This window comes from Hyla sarda, chromosome 3 (genome assembly GCF_029499605.1).
Source record: "Hyla sarda isolate aHylSar1 chromosome 3, aHylSar1.hap1, whole genome shotgun sequence".
NCBI lineage: Eukaryota > Metazoa > Chordata > Amphibia > Anura > Hylidae > Hyla > Hyla sarda.
Window position 1 is genome coordinate 302977922 of NC_079191.1, and position 16837 is coordinate 302994758.

A 16837-nucleotide genomic window follows, 5' to 3' on the forward strand; every position below is an offset into this window, starting at 1 on the left:
GCGCTGCGTATAAATAAAAAGGCCACTGCCTTCGGAGGACCCGTGCCGCACAAGAGAAGCCATGGGCAGCAACGCAGCAGAGGAGAGTACATGATAAAAACGCAGAGGGAGCACATCAGGGACCTTCAGTAGACACCCGGGGGACATACCCGGGGGGAATGCAGGGTTACCTGTCACAGGGAGCATGGGTCCATTACGGTCGATCAAAGAATCCCTCAACCTCCGGTCACAAAGGGCAGTCAGCGTCTGTCGCGAGGTAAGCGATAAAGAGGGCAGGGAGGAGGGAGGCGGGGTCCATGTCCACGGCAGTCCAGCCAACTCTCCCCTACATCAATTTTTTTCAGTGACTTGCCGCAAATGGACGTACATTTACCTCCATTTATGATCGCAATAGGTTCAAATAATTTTTTATTGAATTTTTCAAGAAAAAAAAAAAATTGGCCAATAGATGACAAAAGAACAATACAGAAATAAATAGAACAGAATCATACAAATTCTTTAGAAATGATCACTCAGTTTAGATACACTTCTTTAAAAAAAAAAAAAAAAAATTAATCAGATCCATCGGATATTGTATAAGCATATCCGGAATGTGTTGGAAAAATCGATAAGATTTACCATTAATTAAATGAACAGATAACTAATAACTTTACTAATACATTGCAGTACATATCTGTACTGCAATGTATTATAAGTGTCAAGTCTCCTAGTGGGACAGGAAAAAAAGTTAAGCAAAAAAAAGGAAATCCAGTAAAAAAAAAAATTATAATTAATAGTTATAAGTAAAAATACACAATCTCCCTCCTCCCTACAAAAAAATTATAATTTTTTTTTAAATTACCGTATATACTCGAGTATAAGCTGAGTTTTTCAGCACGATTTTTCGTGCTGAAAACGCCCCCCTCGGCTTATACTCGAGTGAACTCTCCGCCTGTCAATCCCTTCTCAGTGGTCTTCAACCTGCGGACCTCCAGATGTTGCAAAACTACAACTCCCAGCATGCCTGGACAGCCATCGGCTGTCCGGGCATGCTGGGAGTTGTAGTTTTGAAACATCTGGAGGTCCGCAGGTTGAAGACCACTGCAGCCTTTGTCATCATCCAGATTCCCGTCGGTGGGAAGGAAGGGTGAGCTGTTCCGGGCCATCTATGCTCCAGGGACTGTCCGGTGGGGAGGGTTAGTCATTCCGGGCTATCTATCTTCACCGGGAGGCCCTCTTCTCCGCTCCGGGCCGGCCCCGAACTAGTGACGTTGCCTTGTCGACGACGCACAGGGACGTCCGTCCCTGCGCATGAACGTCCTTGTGCGTCGTCGCCAAGGCAACGTCTCTAGTTTAGAGTTGTAGTTTTGCAACATCTGGAGGTCCGCAGGTTGAAGACCACTGATGAAGGCATTGACAGGCGGTGATAATGAAGGGGGGGGATGATGACAGGGTGATGATGAAGGGGGGGGGGGGTGATGACAGGGTGATGATGAAGGGGGGGAATGATGACGGGCGGTGATGATGATGTCGGGCGGTGATGATGTCGGGCGGTGATGATGTCGGGCGGTGATGATGTCGGGGAGTAGGATGACGGGGGTGTGGATGATGTATTTCCCACCATAGGCTTATAGTCGAGTCAATAACTTTTCCTCGGTTTTTGGGGTGAAATTAGGGGCCTCGGCTTATATTCTGGTCGTCTTATACTCGAGTATATACACACATTTGGTATCGCCGCATCCGTAACAACCCAAGTAATAAAACAATCACATTATTTAGAAATAGTCCAGCGCTCATCAGATGGATAAAACACAAGAAATTTTATTGAGGAATCCTTTAACAGCATACAGACACGTTCCATGGAGCTAAGCTTGGCGCGTTTTGTGGTGTCCCACTTTATCAAAAGCAGGGCACAAACATTTTACAACACCGTTGAAATAGAGTTCTCTATCACAAGTAAAATTGAAACCAAAGCTTAATTAAAAGCATATGTAAAACAAGTGCACCAACTCTGTAGAAGTGAATTTCAAGGAATTAACTCTTAGATGGCATAACGGTTAAAGCAACAATATATTTTAAATAATATTGACATGAATATTACATATCTTAAACTTAAGTATATACAATAATCAGTAGGGTAACAAGTTATTTAATTACGGGCACATTATGAAGCAATACAAAGACTACATTCAGAGAAACCTTCAAACGCAGGCCAGATGCTGCCAGTAATGTGAACACTACTCAAACAGAAAACAGCCACATGGATGCATATTGGTGTAAAACTATACTAGGTATGATATAACATAAACCGTAAATAAGGATAAGATCATGACGGGAATTTAAACTATAAGGGTGTCTAGTTGCAAGAACGAATATCCAAAAGCTTTCCCCATTGAGCAATTTGCGGTGTACATTACCCCTCTCTTGGGTGGAATTATTTTCTCAATGCCCTTTATTTTCAAATGGGACTTATCTTTATTGTGACATTCTCTGAAGTGTCGTGATAAAGTGGAGACGTACCCGTCAGATCCAACAAAAAACATTTTTTAATATATCACTAAGTACCTAATCCTGACCATGTACATCTAATTTTTATGTGTCTAGCACCTTTAGTTATTTTTTTTTTTCACTTTAAATTTTGCTCACTAATCTGAATTCCTTTCAAATTCCTCACTGTGCAGATCTCCGCCCCCTCCCTCACTATGCTGTCTGCCAACATCTCCCCTAGCATTAGCAAAACTACAACTCCCAGCTTGTTCTCACTGACAGTAGTGGGACACAAGCTGACAGTGGAAGGATTTTTCCTTCAGCTTTGAGCCCTGCGCTCACAGCTGTCAATCAAGTAAGTGTGTCCATGACGCAGGACTAATGTGTGTCCAAGCAGGCAGGGGGGGCAGTTGTTTGAAAGCAATTGCAAAACCTATTGGTTTTGCATGCTTTACAAAATATCAAAAGTTTTGTATCTGACAATGCCTATTTAACTGCATTGTTGGTAATGTCTAAAATGTGTCTCTGAATGCGGCACTTTAGGGAATTCACAGTGCAACCCACTTACTGTGTTTTCCAACTTGTGCATGAAGCTAGGTAAAGGACACCCTTTGAATAACAATTGATAAAACATTTATGCAAAAATTTTGTATCTGTTGTGAATCACAAAAATTCTGAGGATTTTTTCATTAGTGTAGGTTATGCATCTAGTACTAGCGCACTTAGTTTCCCTCACACGGAAGCAGTGTGATGGTGCAGATTACTTTGAATTAAATTCACTAGATGAAACTAAATTTTTCTAAATTGTGTGCCTCTTTTAAAATACAACCAATACCATTTTTAACAATGGTCTTTAAAACCGCATCTTGCTTTAACCCCTTCAGGACGGAGCCCATTTTGGCCTTAAGGACCGGAGTGTTTTTTGCACATCTGACCACTGTCACTTTAAACATTAATGACTCTGGAATGCTTTTAGTTATCATTCTGATTCCGAGATTGTTTTTTCGTGACATATTCTACTTTAACATAGTGGTAAATTTTTGTCGATACTTGCATCCTTTCTTGGTGAAAAATCCGTAAATTTGATGAAAAATTTGAAAATTTAGCATTTTTCTAACTTTGAAGCTCTCTGCTTGTAAGGAAAATGGATATTACGAATGCATTTTTTTTTGGTTCACATATACAATATGTCTACTTTATGTTTGCATCATAAAATTGACGTGTTTTTACTTTTGGTAGACACCATAGGGCTTCAACGGTCAGCAGCAATTTTCCGATTTTTCACAAAATTTTCAAACTCAGTATTTTTCAGGGACCAGTTCAGGTTTGAAGTGGATTTGAAGGGTCTTCATATTAGAAATACCCCATAAATTACCCCATTATAAAAACTACACCCCCCAAAGTATTCAAAATGACATTCAGTCAGCGTTTTAACCCTTTAGGTGTTTCACACGAATAGCAGCAAAGTGATTGTAGACCCAATTTTTGAATTTTTACAAGGGGTAAAAGGACAAAGTTTTTACTTGTATTTGTAGCCCAATTTCTCTCGAGTAAGCACATACCTCATATGTCTATGTTAAGTGTTCGGCGGGCGCAGTAGAGGGCTCAGAAGGGAAGGAGCGACAAGGGGATTTTGGAGAGTACGTTTTTCTGAAATGGTTTTTGGGGGGCATGTTACCTTTAGGAAGCCCTTCTGGTGCCAGAACAGCAAAAAAAAAACCACATGGCATACCATCTTGGAAACTAGACCCCTCGGGGAATGTAACATGGGATAAAGTGAACCTTAATACCCCACAGGTGTTTCACGACTTTTGCAAATGTAAAAAAAAAAAAAAAATTTACCTAAAATGCTTGTTTTCCCAAAAAAAAATTATTTTTAAAAAGGGTAATAGCAGAAAATACCCCTAAAAATTTGAAGCCCAATTTCTCCCGATTCAGAAAACACCCCATATGGGGGTGAAAAGTGCTCTGCTGGCGCACTACAGGTCTCAGAAGAGAAGGAGTCACATTTGGCTTTTTGAACGCAAATTTTGCTCTGGGGGCATGCCGCATTTAGGAAGCCCCTATGGTGCCAGGATAGCAAAAAAAAAACCACATGGCATACCATTTTGGAAACTAGACCCCTCGGGGAACGTAACAAGGGGTTAAGTGAACCTTAACACAATTTGTAACACAATTTCTCCCGAGTACGGCGATACCCCATATGTGACCCTAAACTGTTGCCTTGAAATACGACAGGGCTCCAAAGTGAGAGCGCCATGCGCATTTGAGGCCTAAATTAGGGATTGCATAGGGGTGGACATAGGGGTATTCTACGCCAGTGATTCCCAAACAGGGTGCCTCCAGCTGTTGCAAAACTCCCAGCATGCCTGGACAGTCAACGGCTGTCCGACAATACTGGGAGTTGTTTTGCAACAGCTGGAGGCTCCGTTCTGGAAACAGTGGCGTACCAGACGTTTTTCATTTTTATTGGGGAGGGGAGGGGGGCTGTGTAGGGGTATGTGTATATGTAGTGTTTTTTACTTTTTATTTTATTTTTTGTGGTAGTGTAGTGTAGTGTTTTTAGGGTACAGTCGCACGGGCGGTGGTTCACAGTAGTTTCTCGCTGGCAATTTGAGCTGCAGCAGAAAGTTTGCGGCAGCTCAAATTTGCAGCCAGATACTTACTGTAATCCTCCGCCCATGTGAGTGTACCCTGTACGTTCACATTGGGGGGGGGGGGGGGGGGACATCCAGCTGTTGCATAACTACAACTCCCAGCATGCCCGTTGGCTGTCGGTGACTGCTGAGAGTTGCAGTTTTGCAACACCTGTAGGCACACTGGTTATGTATCACTGAGTTTGTGACCTAACTCAGTGTTTCACAACCAGTGTGCCTCCAGCTGTTGCAAAACTACAACTCCCAGCATGTACGGTGCATGGTGTACGGTGACTGCTGAGAGTTGTAGTTTGCAACAGCTGGAGGCACACCGGTCGTGAAACACTGAGTTAGGTAAAAAAAAACTCTGAGTTTCACAACCAGTGTGCCTTCAGCTGTTGCAAAACTACAACTCTCAGCAGTCACCGACAGCCAACGGGCATGCTGGGAGTTGTAGTTATGCAACCAGCAGATGCACCACTACAACTCCCAGCATGCACTTTAGCTGTTTGTGCAAGCTGGGAGTTGTAGTTATACAACAGCTGAAGGTACACTTTTCCATAGAAAGAATGTGCCTCCAGCTGTTGCAAAACCATAAGTCCCAGCATGTCCATAAGGGAATGCTGGGAGTTGTGGTGGTCTGCCTCCTGCTGTTGCATAACTACAGCTCCCAGCATGCCCTTTTTGCATGCTGGGAGCTGTTGCTAAGCAACAGCAGGAGGCTGTCACTCACCTCCAACGATCCAGACGCTGCAGGTCAGTCCCTCGTCGTCTCCGCTGCCGCAGCTGCTCCTGGGGCCCCGATCCCAACAGGGGCGCCGGGGATCGGGGTCCCCAGCACCCGGGGTGCACGTCCCGCACCCGCTCACGTCCTCCAGAAGAGGGGCGGAGTGACACCCGCAGCAGGCGCCCTGATTGGTCGGCCGGTAATCCGGCCGACGAATCAGGGCGATCGTGAGGTGGCACCAGTGCCACCTCACCCCTGCAGGCTCTGGCTGTTCGGGGCCGTCGGAGACGGCCCCGAACAGCCAGTAATTCCGGGTCACCGGGTCACTGGAGACCCGATTGACCCGGAATCGCCGCAGATCGCTGGACTGAATTGTCCAGCGATCTGCGGCGATCGCCGACATGGGGGGGCATAATGACCCCCCTAGGCGATATGCCGGGATGCCTGCTGAACGATTTCAGCAGGCATCCGGCTCCGGTCCCCAACCGGCTAGCGGTGGGGGCCGGAATTCCCACGGGCGTATGGATACGCCCTCGGTCCTTAAGGACTCGGGATTCAGGGCGTATCCATACGCTCTATGTCCTGAAGAGGTTAATATAGGAATGTAACGTTGTATTATCTGTTTAATCCGTGTAAACTGGTTGCTTTAAGGAGTGGTGAAAAAAACTTTATCAGGTGTTAAATTATTTTTCATTTTATAGTTTCAACTAGAGAGAGAACCTGGCACTGCCTGCATAGACAATGCAGGAGGAGGTTAAGTTGGCTAGGGCTACAACAGGATGCACACAGTCCAGGCACAAATGTGGTGCTACATGAAAATAGCAGCTCAAACCATAAACTCAAAGATGGAGTGAAAAAGAAATCGGAGACTTTTGGCGCATGGGATGCAGAACGTGGAGTGAGAGATCTCCCATACCTACCGGCCTCTACCTGCCTGTATCTGCCGGTACCCTGCGCTTGGGGTTCCCACCTGCTCCGCCGACCTCCTGACGGCTCCCGGAATGGACCGCTTTATATAACGCGGCGGTCCGCACGTTGGAACAGGACCAGAGACACCGGCACTGCCGCCTCGTGGTGCTCCCAGCATAGCCTGCCGCACCTCTCTCCTGCGGTCTTGAGCCCTGCTCAGACCGCAGATGCAGCCACAACACCTACAGCATCTGTAGCTGCAATGAAAGCTGCCACACAGGATCACCCACAGCCTCAGGAACAGCAGCCAACGTTTCCTACACAGGCTCCACATGCTAGTGCATACACAGCAAACCCCTGCCATGTGGACATAGATTACCAGCGCCTGGCAGCAGAGGTGGCCCAGCACATTGCCCCCAGTGTGCAGCTGATTGTTGAGGATGTCCTCAGGCTTGCCTTGAAGAATCTGCAGTTGGAGGTAGCTGACCACTCCACCAGGCTAGGGGAAGTGGAGAACAGAATTTCATCACTGGAGGACGGAGAACCAGTCATGCTACGCTGTTCACAAACTGCTGAATCTGAACTGTCAAGAATGGCGGACAAGCTGGAAGACCTGATTACAGGTCTCACTGCAAAAATCTGTGCATTGTCGGGGTGAAAAAACTGGTTACCCCACAAGGTATGCAGCGCTTCTGTGAGTGAGACCTCCCCAGAGCACTGGGCATGTTTCACCCTTGCAGGGTGGAATGTGCCCACCGAATCCGCCCTGCTGTTACCTCTCCCCAGGAGACCTCCAATGCCTTGGCGCACAGACCTCACCAGGTTATTCTCCGCCTGCTAGAATTTAGTCTTTAGTCAAAGTAGAGTTATTGAAAAGATACCGGCGCCTCTCCCAGCCATTGATTGTCCACGGCATGCGCCTCTTACTTTTTGAAGACTACTCGGTGGAAGTGGCAAAAACAAGAGCTTTTAGTGCCATATGTACCTCTCTTTTCAAAGCCCATCGACACATCCAGCTACAGTATCCAGCCTTCCTGTGGGTAATCCACGCAGATCGTACCACATGGCAGCCCTGGATCCAGATCCCGCCTCCTCACAGAACCATCCAGGACGCTTCAGATGACCGGACAGCAGATCACGCTTTCCCTGTGAGGATTGTCGCTCCATGTCAGTCACCAGGGACTCTACCCGCTCTCTGGAACCCAAAGAACGACGCAAGAGATCTCGGTCCCCCAGACGTCGCTGGGTCGCTAGTAAGATTTCTTCAGGATGCAGCAGCAGTGGGTCGGACACTTTTATGGTTCACCTGCCGTCGAAGGCAAGGCTTGTGTTCTGACCTTACTCCATAGATTCTTTCCTTACACCCTTTTATCCCACACTCATGGATTTCACATCTCCAGTTAGACCATAATGGGGAGGTTCTTAGCATGTTCTTAGCATTTACAGCATATATGCACCTAATAGGGTGCACAATGATACCAAACAATGGAAATTCCTGGGAGGTGACTTTTAATACATTTTTGGATCCGTTAGTGGATAGAAAAGGTCCGACTCTCCCACTTCACCCACCTAGGCCCCTTGACTGTGTCCTTCCCGCTTTCCTTGATCAACTTGCTCTGACTGACGCCTGGAGGATGTCTCATCCGGATGATAGGGAATTTACCTACTTCTCCCATGTCCATTCATTGTGGTCACGACTTGACTATTTTTAAAAAAAAATTATCAGCCCCAGAATGGGCGACCGACTGCGATCAGTGTGCATGGGAGATCTGGCTATATCTGACCATGCTCTGGTGGTCTTTACACTCCGACATATTCATCAGACATATTATGGTGCTTTCCCTCTTTCCTGGTGAAAGATGAATCCTTTGTTGATCTCCTCCATGCATGGTAGCGATAATGCCACACACCGTTCTGACCCGCAGTTATATTAGGAAACAGGGAAAGTCATCATGAGGGGAAAATTGATAGCCCATTTGTCTGCACTCAAGCGCACCTCTCAGCAGGCGCTTGCGTGCAGTTTACACTCTTTCTCAGCTCTCCCACTGACGCCCATAGAGAGGAATGGAAACTGTCTCGCTCCCACTTTGAGCTATGGCTTGACAGTAGAGAGAGATTTCACTGCTCCCATTTTAAAGTGGGTCTGTTTTGCCATGCCAACAAAGCGGGACAACTCATGGTGCGCTTAGCCAGGGGCCGTTGTGTGCCATATCAGCAAATGCAATTGAGGGACGACAAGGGAACCCTGCAAAATGACCCACACTTAGTAAATAAAATCTTTGCAAATTTTTATGAGGCCCTTTATGGTGATTCTGATCTCTCGAAGGGGAAGGATTTTTTGAGCGGAATCAACTTGCCCAGCCTTACGACAGATCAGAGGGACATCCTGAACGAGGAGGAAATCAAGGCAGCTATCCGAGGCCTTCATAATGGTAGGCCCCAGGACCAGCCCTGTTACCCCATTTGTCCCCAGTACCTAGAGACATCTTTGGTGCCTTCCTGGCAAGTCTCTAGGGAAGCCTCCTCTGCATATATCAAGGTACTCCCTAAACCAGGGAAGGACTTAGCCGATCCTGGCTCTTACCACCCAATTTCCCTGATAAACCAGGACATAAAGATATGCTCAAAGATTCTGGCGGATCGCTTGTCCCAGTTTATGCCAGACCTAGTGGGTGCCCATCAGGTAGAATTTATTAGGAACCGCTCAGCAACCATAAATATACGCATGGTACTCACTGTCTTGGACCGCCTCCAGCACCAGCCGCGCCCAGGTGATAAACCAGTTTTGCTATCTCTAGATGCAGAAAAAGCATTTGATAACGTGCATTGGGACTGGTTGTGGCGGTTGCTGGATCGTTTGGTATCATTGGGCGTTTTCCAAGATTACTTACCTGGCGTCTATACGAAACCGATAGCTAGGGTGTATACACCGGGGATATTGTCCTCTCCTATACAGCTCTCTCGGGGCACCCGTCAGGGATGCCCCCTCTTGTCCCTCCTATTTGATCTAACCTTAGAACCCTCCACTAGGTATCTACTTAGTTCCTCCCTCTACTCAGGTATTAAGGTAGGTCCCTAAGAAGTCAAATTAACATTGTTTGCTGATGATATGCTCTTATTCATTGACTACCTGGGTTCATCTTTAAAGGGTGTACTAGATTTTTGGTCTCTTTTTGGAGGCTTCTCAGGATATAAAATTAATATCACCAAATCAGAACTACTACCTCTGGGCACCTCTCCTCCTAGATGGTTGCCAGAAGTGCGAGACCTGGGATACCTCGATCACGTATCTAGAGACTAAAATGGGTACCACTTCGGATTCTTTATATCGTTTGCATTTTCCCCCTCTATTCTCTAAAATTGAAGCAGAACTTATAAAATGGGCGGGGATCCCGCTTACCTTCATGGGCAGGTGTCACTTGCTCAAGATGGTCAGCTTCTTACGCCTTTTATACTCAATGCAAACATTGCCCTTATTGCTGCGCCATACTGATGTTAGCTTTCTTACTACGGCCTTTACAAAATTCATATGGTCAGGTAAACGCCTGTGCATAGCGCTGCATTCACTGATGCTGAGCAAGCAAGAGGGAGGGCTTAACTTCCCTAATGCCACAGGTATAATTTGAAAAAATAAAAGAAGACAGAAGCGCTTCCATGTGCAGGACCACCAGCAGATATAGAAAAAGGTGAATATAGTGCTCACCTTTCACAGTTGTGCAATAACTAGGCACAACACTCAAAGGGCAGAAAATGGAGATCGCATGGATTGCTTCATGGCTGCTGCAGGCTTCCCACACCACAATGGTGTGTAACGATTCAAGACGGAACACAATGGAAGTTTTTAGGGAAGTAATCCCTCACTGCCGAATCTCCTGGAAAGGTGAGGATTCTTGTATAGAATATTTATTTAAACACATACAACGCGTTTCAAAGCCGAGAGGGCTTTTTCATCAGGCATGTCATACATAGAACAAATGTCAGTATTTATAGGAAAAGGGAGAAGGGGGGAGGTGGAAATGCAAAATAGACCAAAACAGAAATGACAGGTACAATGGGAGGAGTATAGTCTGCATAAGACTCCATTATTCCTATATTGCATATTATAAAAGACAGGATGTCATATTACATTGAGTTTTTATACAACAAGATTTCCCTCTATCCAACAGCTTGATAATAACAAAAATAAATAATAAAAATATAAACACAAATATAAATAAAAATTAACATTGAACATTATCATTATTGCCTCCTGCCATGTTGTACTAACCTTCCTCCAGATATATACTCTCTCATAATAAACATGGTATTTATCTTTCATACATTCAATTAAACCTGTGATTTTTCTATGCGTTCACAGTGTCTCCCACGCTATTTATCTAAGTATTGGTGACATGTATACTCTTAGGAAGTCATACAGACATTCATTTATAAACAGCATGGATTTTTAGACTTTATCTTTTCCATGTAGTTTTTACACATTATATGTATGTCTTTGATACTTTGTTTTTATGGTTCAACAGTCTGTAATTGGAGTTGCCGGTCTAGGGAGGTAACCTCTTCAGGACTAATTACACCGCACCTGACGGAAATTAGTCCTTTCTCTTCCCCTATAACTCCAACACGATTATAGGTACTCCAACACGATTACTTTGTTAGTATGATTAAGATCACCTAGGTGATCGAAACGCGTCACTACCATTTTGTACCTGTGTGTTTGCTGTGCCCAATAAATCTGTTGCATACGAGCTGCCGCGCTGGACACTTTTTCTTCTTGCATTGATCAATAGTGTTGTCCACGCTGGTCAGTGATGCGGCTGAGTCTACTTGGGGTGAGCTGGAAGTACTCTTCTTTATACATCTGTCTTGAACTGTATCCGCGCTCCCCCAACCACATCGCAAGTAAAAATCCGATTGCCATGGATTCTGCTACAAATGTGAATACGATGTCGGCTGACTTTCGCCTAGCTCGCACCGAGAGAATGCGGCTTATGTTCAACGTCTCAGACACAGCAACCCAGGATACATTGGATTTACAGACCACAATGAGGGAGCTGGAGGAAGCACTCAGCTCCGAATCTCGTATCTGGTGGGATGTTACAACTCTGCAGAAATACATGGAAAACCACATGATACCTAGAGGTCTTCGCATAAAGAAATTCCCCACAACGATTTTTTCGGATGATTTCAAACATGAGTGGGAACTGTTACTTACTGATTCATCAATACGGTTTATGCAACTCATCATCAAGCATGAGGAAATGGCCCTAACGGAGATCAGCGACAAAATTGATATATTACAAAACTCAACTAACCAATATAAAGATCACGCTTCTTTCACCGAGCTGGAAATCAAGATGAAAGAGAATCTTGTGAAACTGGAAGACTCGATTACAGAAATAAAACAAAATAAATTAATTCGGGACTTACAAGATTACCGTAATCATACCGTTTTCCAGTGGCCGCAAGTCGGTTTAAAGACATCCACTCCATGCTCTATCCTGAAAGGCAAAGGACGTAGACGTTACAAATCTAAAGACGCTAGAGTGAGCTTCAACTCTACGGAATTGGAGTCTTCGGAGTTAACTCCCGTTCCAGCTGATCCACCTTCCACAGAGGAATCATCTCCTCCTGCTGCTGCCTCATCTCCACTCTCCAGAACCACCAAACCAGGAAACAAGAAAGCCACGTCATCAAAAAACGTAGAGCCGGGCGCAAACACCGCTCCACCACGCCAAAGCACGAGGTACAGCCACAGGAGGTAAGAACTATCCCTATATTTAATCTATCGGCTGAAGTTCTTTCATCAGATATGATTGCTGCATTGTCTAAAGGACTCACATTTTCTCCCACATGTCGTTTTGATTTTTTCAGAACCGTACTAGATGTTAATAAATTTATACGCAATATTACTGTTCAAAAACACTTTACTGCTGTTCATGATGTACACCATAACCAAGTTAACGATATCAGCCAGTACAGTCCTCATAACCATAGCAGCAACATGTCCGACAGTAGTGATTTACACACAGACGGGGGGAATACATATGAACACAGGGCTCTCTACCAATATGTTTGATGATCTTATAAATCTATCTAACTTACAACAACTGGGAGCAGACACTCATTCTGAAATTGAGACACCTCCATTTAATGTCACTAATGCTGAGTTCTATCCCAATAACTCCAGGACGCCGGTTTTAGACCAGTTCCAGGAGTTAGTGGAATCAGAACTCTTGAATTTATCCAGGATTTCTCATGACAGAATATGTCATCAAAATCTCACGAGGGGAGAACACACTGCCCTGGAACTTCTCAGCAAGTCTGACTATCTCGTTGTCCGGCAGGCTAACAAAGGCGGAGCTATTGTTCTCCTCGACAAGGGTCTTTACCGCAAATTTAAATCTTGATATGCTTAGCGATGCCATTACATATAGACCCTTACTGAGTGACCCAACCAACGCGTTCAAGGACCATCTAAAAAAAACTTGTGGACCTTGGAGTTGAAGCAGGACATTTTTCTATAAAGGAGGCTGATTTTATTTTTGTTCAGTACCCCGTTATTCCCATATTTCACTCATTTCTGAAGGTCCACAAGGACATTTTTCCTCCTACAATGCGTCCCATAGTAGCTGGCATCTCCTCGCTCAATGAACACTTATGTGCATGGGTGGATTCTAAGTTACAACCCCTTATACAGGAGATGCCAGGCTACATAAAAGATACAGGGCACCTTTTATCTATGTTGAATCATGTGACATGGCAACAAAATTGGAACAGGGTTACCGCCGATGTCACATCGCTATATTCAGTCATACCTAATGATAAAGCTGCCATTGCTCTTACATGGTTTTTGCATACATACTCTGCTTACTCCGGTGGCCTGCAGGAATTTATCGTCGAGGTGGTGGAATTTTTGCTCACACACAATTTTTTTATGTTTGACGGAGACTACAGTCCTAGGAGACTCTTTCCTAGGAATGTATCCACCTTTTCCAGCCCACTGGAGCACCTGAAGGCTGAATTAATTTACACAGGATAAGTCATCAACTGCCGAGCCGAGAAGTTCGTGACGAATCGAATTTACTGTAAGTTCGCTCAACTCTAATTAACATTGAACATTATCATTATTGTACTAACCTTCCTCCAGATATATACTCTCTCATAATAAACATGGTATTTATCTTTCATACATTCAATTAAACCTGTGATTTTTCTATGCGTTCACAGTGTCTCCCACGCTATTTATCGAAATATTAGTGACATGTATACTCTTAGGAAGTCATACAGACATTCATTTATAAACAGCGTGGATTTTTAGACTTGATCTTTTCCATGTAGTTTTTACACATTATATGTATGTCTTTGAAAACATGCTTTTGATACTTTGTTTTTATGGTTCAACAGTCTGTAATTGGAGTTGCCGGTCTAGGGAGGTAACCTCTTCAGGACTAATTACACCGCACCTGACGGAAATTAGTCCTTTCTCCTCCCCTATAAAGGTACTCCAACACGATTACTTTGTTAGTATGATTAAGATCACCTAGGTGATCTAAATGCGTCACTACCGTTTTGTACCTGTGTGTTTGCTGTGCCCAATAAATCTATTGCATACGAGCTGCCGCGCTGGACACTTTCTTTCTTCTGGCATTGATCAATAGCGTTGTCCACGCCGGTCCGTGACGCGACTGAGTCTACTTGGGGTGAGCTGGAAGTACTCTTCTATATTATTCCAATACATACAAATAAAACCATTTGCAATCCAAGATAATAATCTACAAATTTAAAAATTACAAAGGCATAATATTTCAAATAAATACATATCAAGTCACATCAGATTATCTTACAGTCCTCTCAATCAGCTCATTAAGCCCTTCCGGATTCAAAGTATTAATTTAAAGAATCAAGAATGACTCCCGATTTATCAGTTGTTGAAAGCGATTGGGAGAATCTACTGGGATGAAGTCAATCACACACAAAGAAAGGCCATTTGAGTCACCGCCATGGACTAAGGTTATGTGTCGTGACAAGCTGTGTAACATGAATTTATTATTAATATTGTAACATTGTTTATTAATTCTCGCACGCAAAGTCTGTATAGTGCGGCCATAATATTGGATACCGCATCTGCAAGTTATTAAATAAACTACATAAGATGTTGAGCAATCAGCATATGTTTTTAATGTAAAATTCTCACCTGTAGATTTGGAACTGAAATTAGTTGTTCCACCCTTCGGTATCCAGGAGCAACACAGGCATCTCGGATTTTTACATGAAAAAGTGCCTAAAGCCATAGAATTCGTACCAGAATAATTAGATAATTTTTGTGTGTGATTTTTATATGCTTTTTTCATACGACTAGGAGCAAGGTGATTCCGCAGAGTTTTAGCTCGCAGGAATGTGAGGGCTGTTTTTTTCGGTAATATTGATTTTAAAATGGGGTCCGAAAGTAAAATGCACCAGTGCTTGGACAGGATATTGCGAATATTACTGGTGCAGGAATTAAAATTAGTAATAAAATTCAATTTTCTATTTAAAGTGCATAATTTTTTTAGTTAATATTCCGTTTAGTAACAATTACATTTTTTTGTTGTAGTTCAACTCTATTAAAAGCATCATTTAGAACTTTTTTGGGATATCCTTTTTCATGAAATCGTTCCTGCAATAAAATACATTGCGTTTTAAAATCTTTATGGGAAGTGCAATTTTTCCTTATTCGTCAATACTGGCCATAAGGGATATTTTTAATCCATTTCGGATAGAGGCAACTAGAAAAGTTTAAAAAACTATTCACGTCCACTTTTTTAAAATGTGTTTTAGTTTGAATATTACCTTGAAAATCTTTAAAAATCTCCAAATCTAAAAAGACAGGACTAGTAGTAGAAAAATTAGGGGTAAAAAAACATTCATTATTGTTAAGGTACTCAACAAATTCAAGAGCTTCATTTTCACTACCCCTCCAAATAAACAAATCATCGATAAATCGACGATAAAAAACAATATGAGATTCTTGTCAACGAGGCTGTGCGATGAATAGGGACTTGAAAAGCCCCATGTATAAATTTGCGTAGCTAGGTGCGAATAGAGTCCCCATCACACAGCCCCGCTCCTGTCGATATATTTGGTCATCAAAAATAAAAACATTGTGTAAAATTAATGAAATAGCAGTAATTAAAAATTGTGATTGCACATCCACTATAGTGCCATCTGTATCAAAAAAAAAAATTTCTTGCACGAATACCCTTTTCCTCTAAAATATTTGAATAATGTGCACCGACATAAAGAGTTAAAAAATAAAAATTGTCTGAAAAAGTGATAGTCTGTAGTTCCTGAATCAATTGTGTGGAATCACGTAAAAAGGCTGGTAATTCCGAAATGTACTGTTGTAGAAACAGGTCCACATAGTGGGACAAATGACTGGTGATCGATCCAATGCCGGAAATAATAAGTCATCCAGGAGTTTTTTTCTCATCCTTGTGGATCTTGGGTAAATAATAAAAAAATGTGGTTTGGAAACTTTTGTTTAAAAATTCCCGTTTTATTTTAATATTTTAAATAAATGGGAACGGGAATTTTTAAACATCAAAAATTTTTGATGACAAGTTTGAAATGTTTGTCCTTCAGCACTGAAAGAGTTAAAGAAATGAGCTGCCTTTAAACGTTAGTTGTTAGCCATAACCACCCACCTTTTGCCAATAGCTTTTTCTCCTAAACCCTCACTGTGTGTGTTCAGTGGAGGAAATGGGGTAAGCCACGGTCAGACTCTTGTCTGTTGCTTACCTTTTCAAGAACAAAAAGATTGGCCAGTTAAAATCTAATTGCCTAATCCTTAGCTGACAGAAGATGTTAGGAGGCCACGATACACATCAGATGGCCAGTCCTGCCGGGATAATCAGGTTTGGCAATTTATCTAATTTGTATAACTAGCTTTAGTGTCTTATAGTTGCAAGATTTCAGTGGTTGGCCCTTGTTTATTAAAATCTGCCCCAGTCTATAGTAACCAGCCATAGGGCAGATTTCTATTTTCACAGATGTTTAGAAGGAAAAAAAAGTTTACTGTGGTTGCTATGGACAACAATACAAGTTTTGCGGTACGACCAGG

General features: G+C 43.3%; 1 protein-coding gene across 2 annotated transcripts in view; it reads left to right on the forward strand.

Annotated features, from left to right (window-relative positions):
• Positions 1–16837, forward strand: part of COG2 (component of oligomeric golgi complex 2) — a 273237-nt gene that overhangs the window by 201144 nt on the left and 55256 nt on the right. The window lies entirely within an intron of this gene.